The sequence below is a fragment of the Solanum pennellii genome, chromosome 1 (assembly GCF_001406875.1).
Source record: "Solanum pennellii chromosome 1, SPENNV200".
NCBI lineage: Eukaryota > Viridiplantae > Streptophyta > Magnoliopsida > Solanales > Solanaceae > Solanum > Solanum pennellii.
In genome coordinates, this window is record NC_028637.1 from 103,042,847 (window position 1) to 103,048,332 (window position 5,486).

Sequence of the window (5,486 nt, forward strand, 5' to 3'; positions counted from 1 at the left end):
GGAGGAAATGAAAAATATGATGTGACAAACTTCTTTGATCAAAATTTTTAATTTTTTTTAGATTTTTAAGAATTATTTTACACTAAATTAATGATGATCTCTTTATATTATTATTTATTATTACTATCGATATAAATGTAGCAATCAATGTCATAATTATAGAAAATTAGTTGGTTTTTTCTTCATTGACTGTTATTTTCTTTTTTTAATTAGACTTAATTATGTAATCGTCATTTAAATAATTATTAATGATTTTTATTTTATAATTTTTTTCACCTTTTTAATACGTTTATAAACTAAGAATACACCTATATATAAGGTGTTTTTTGCCATTACTAGTTAGCTCTTCTCCTTTTTTTTTTTCACATTCCTTGTGTTGTGTACGTTTCTATAAGGTTTAATAGGTAAATTTCATTGCAAATTAATGAATACCAAAATGTTAAAAGACATTATATTCAATGACATTTTACTGTACGAATTATTATACTTTGCAGTTAAATCATATTTAATATAAAAATATAAGAAACATTGCAAATGATGAAGCAATTCAATTAACATTGGGTGATGATTATATTTCAGTGATCATTTCTAAAGTCAAATTATATATTTTATTTTATGATTGTTAGTAAGAATACCAATTGTCTTATATTATGAATTTTTCAAAAAAAAAAACAAACTATTATGATCATTTTTACTAGAGATTAGTGTAGTTGTAAATAAGTGTAATTTGGAATGTTTATAAATTTAGATTTACATGTTAGTTTCGGATATATAAAAATTCTATTTCACGGACCATACTTCATTTGAACTTATAATACCTATAATTACTCATTCGAACTAACACACATAATTTATTAAATCATCACAAACAACCACAAAAAAATTTGGTCAAAAAAATACATGGAATCAATTTGTGCCTATCTTAAAGGCACTATTATATCTTTTAGTACGTAATGAATTAGGTGAGTCATGACCTATGAAAATTGCGGTAAATGAGTTTTCTTTCAAATGTCACATATTTTATATCATTTACATTTAAAATAAAGCATTATGACCATAATACTAGAGACTAGTGTAAATAAGAGAAACTTCAAATGTTTACAATTTTGGCTTTATAAGTTAGTTTCAGGTATAAAAAACTCAATTTCATTGTCCATACCTCTTTTTAACTTATAAATATTATAATTACCCATTCGAATGACACATATAATTTATTAAATCAATACAAATACCCACAAAAAAATTTGGACAAAAAACAACATGCAATTATTGTGTACCTTTCTAAAAGGCAAACAATATATATTATCATATCTTTTAGTACGTAATGAATTAAGTGAGCCATTACATATGAAAATTGTGGGTCAATGGGTTTCTTTCAAATGCCACCAATTTTGTATCATTTAATATTTAAAGTAAAGCATCATGGCCATTTTATCATAGACTAGGTAGTCGTAAATAAGAGAAATTTCGAGTGTTCATAATTTTGGCTTCAAATGTTATTTTCGGGTATTGAAAAACTCTATTTCATATTACATACCTCATTTGAACTTATAAATACCTATAATTATCCATTCCAAGTAACATACATAATTTATTATATCATCACACACCCACAATTTTTTTTTGGTCAAAAAACTACGTGCAATCAATGTGTCCCTTTCTTGAAGGCAAACAATGCATACTACTATATATTTTAGTACGTAATAAATTAGGCGAGTCATGATATATGAAAATAATAGTTTCAATGAGGTTTTTTTTACAGATGTCACCAATTTTATATTATTTAATGTTTAAAGTAAAGCATTACGATAATTTACTATAGATTAGTGTAGTTGTAAATAAGAGAAAGTTAGAAGTTTTATAATCTTGATTTTAGATGTTTTTGCGTATTAAAAACTCTACTTCACAGCATTTGAACTTATAAATATCCATAATAACAATAATAATAAAAATAATAATGATAATAATAACAACAACAACAATAACAATAACAATAATAACAATTTTATTTTTTAGTAAGTAATTAGTAAGTTTTATTAGAAAGTATTAAAGTAAGTAAAATAATTAATTGCAGAGAGGGTGAGCAAACCTCATAAAATAAGTAAAAAATTTAAACTTATTTCTATTAAGAAATTAAAATACGTCATTAGTAAGTTTTATTAGGTAGTATTGAAGCAAGTAAAATGAAATATTATTATTTCATAATAATGACAATTTTCTATAAATATTTGTAACGGAAAGGATAGAAATTGATGTTATTATAAGTTAAAATTATCGGAATAGTCTTCCGTCAACAATCAAGCACGTTGACGGTGAACCAAACGTCAGAGCTAAAAGGATTATATAATTTCAAAAAAATTGTACACTAATTAAATTAAAGTAGAACAGAATAAATAATTTTTTGAATTTTTTTCGAAACACGCTGAAACAGACACGTTGATATTAAAAGTCTTAGCTAAAAAGGATTTCATAATTTCAAAAAAAATATACACTAGTTAATTTAGAATAGAATAAATAAATAAATTTTTAATTTTTTTCAGAAAGAAGAAACGAAATAACTAAGCTATAAATAAGTAATACATAAATAATTAAACTTCCATTTTAATATTTACATAAAAATAAAGGTAATAGAAATTAAAAAGGAAAAATAAAGAAAATGATGTAACCTAGGTTCGAAACTAAGATCTTGAACATGAAAAGTGAACCTTTTGCCAGTAAGCCAAACTGCTCATATGAGAGAAGCACATAGCTGAAGCAGACATGACGGTCAACTATGTGTTATTTCCTCTTATTATATAGTATATTTATAATTGAGGAAATACATAGAAATCCCATTAAAGTATGACTCTTTTTTGAAAAAGACACTTAAACTTTGCGGGGTCCTAATACACCCCTATACTAGTTTAAAGTGAAATTATTAAACCCTTTTATGAAATTTAAGACAGAGAATGTATAACACTCACCTGTAGAGAGTGAAAACTAAAAGAAATATGATTAAACTTTTTTTTTTTGCAATATTTTTATCAAATATATAAATAATCTTTTATTTTAGAATTAATTTCTTTTTTCTTTCTTCTCCTTCCTAAGCTTTCGCCATTGTCCATTGAAGGAGACACTAGCTTTGTGGGTTTCTTGTTCTTCTTTTCTTTTTCTTTCTTTTCTCTTTCTCTTTTCATTTTCCATTCAAAAAAATCGTTAACAACTAGTTGATTTCCTTTGCAATAGCGACGATGAAAGATTTACTACTTCATCCTCATATTTTTACTCCTCCTTCTTGCCTGATTTCTACTTCTTGGCCGTCGGGAGTGAGAAGCATTAGAAAATGATGCAACGTCGAAGAAAAAATCGTATTTTAAGTGACTTCTGATCATTAGCGGGGCTGAAATCATGTTCAAACCAACCAAAAATTATCTCATCTGAGCCTGAAGAGAACTTATATTTTTTAAAATACAACTCATGTTGATTTAGAGCAAAAATCAATGCTACAATTACCAAAAGAAATTTTAATTTGATATCGGATTTATTTTCCAATTTAATTTTGATTTGGTGATAGACAAAATGAAAATGTTATGACAACAAGGTTGTCAACTAAGAAAACCAAGAGAAGAAGATCAAAGGCTGAAAATAAGCAAAATAGAAGAAGAAAATGAAAATATCTAATTAAAACTAAGAAATAAAAAAAAATCATATAATAATTGACACGTGGCAAGCAGTAATTAGTTCGTGCATTCACTTTCTTTCCTTATAAGTGGGATTGACTTAAAATGAGATACTTTTATCACTTAAAATGAACTAGGACTCTTTGTAAAATTTTAGTGTCTTTTCAAAAAATATTTTATAGTTAAATGGGGTAATAATGGAAAAATTTTACAATGGGAGAGGTCCGACCAACAATAATTGGGTGACCCTCCATTAATTGATTGACATATTGATAAGCATACATTTTTTTATTTTTTTATCATCTCTCTCTTACTTAACTTTCTTTTATTTTTTTTTTTATTTTCTTATATCTCTCTTACTTAACTTTCTTTTATTTTATTTTTTTATTTTCTTACTTCTAATAAATATTTCTTAACTTTATTTTCTTAAATTGTTGATATATTGAATAAATATTTCTTTTATCATAATAATTAAAAAAATTTTTAGAACGGAGTATTTAAAATACTAATATCATGCAATATTTTTTAATATTAACTAAAAATATTTAGTGTTTCAATTACTACCACCTAAAAACAAATTAATTCAAATTTAGTTTTTCAATTTTTCAAATTCTGCTTTACTTTTTGAGTTTATATGTTAATCTTAAGGGAGTTTGGTGAAGATTATAATTAGTTTTGATGAAAATTTCATATATAATGAAGTAAAAAAAGTGATGTTATATTTTGCTAAATCATATATATAAATAATGATAAACTGTATATATATAATTTAAATTTTGGATGCATGTACAGAGTAGCATTTGACTTAAAATGACATATACAAAAATATGTACCCACAAAGTACCAAATACATGCAATACAATTCTGCAACAATAATAACATATTCAATGAAATTTCACAAGTGAAGCTTAGAATATGTGTAAACTTTATCACTATTTTGTGGAGGTAGAGAAACTGTTTTAGAAAGTTTCTCGGCTCAGATGTAGCAATTTCATAAATAAAGAAGAAAATATAGCAAGTCGCGAGAAAAAAAGTGCAAAGTCTACCAAATAAAAAAAAGAAGCAACCAAGGACTACAACAAAATAGTACAATAATCGAAATAATATACAACATACTAGAATAGAGTATTGAAAATAATAATAAATAGCAATGAGATATAGCTAGATCTAGTCAATCAACCAAAAACAATTAAAAGGGGAAAAATTGTACCTTTGGAACAAGAGAACCAACGTTACCAAGTTTGGCATCGCAGAATTTGCAATTCCAAGTTTTGCCTTCAGGATGCACAAAAAATAATCTCCCCATTTTTCACTTCACACAGCCTCAATTTCCCCAAATCGAAACCCTTCTTATAGAATGGATGAAGGTACAAGGCTTAGAGGGTTTTTAAGGATTTGGAGTTAAGCCCACAGAAGTGAGTGTTAAATTCCATAAAAACAAAGTAGAAAATCGGCTTATTTTTACATGTGGCGCAAAATCAACTATCGAAGATCATGTCCTCGCTAATCCAAATTTGAGTGATATCCTATCTTATCAACTTTCTCCAATATTTTCCATTTACCTCTACACTTCTTCATACCCACTATAATCTATATCTCACACCTCCTTATTCAAAAATAATACACCCACACGGTACCTCTTCACATTTTCAAATCATTCAACTTCACTTCTCTCATCTTCTCTACCCGCATATTCTCTATGCAAATTATGTGTAAGTTATGTTTTAACCAAATTATATGATACATTTTTTATACGGAAGTTGTATATTTCGACCATAATTGTATATGAAAGTGGTATAAAAATGGTATGTAAATGATATATTTTTG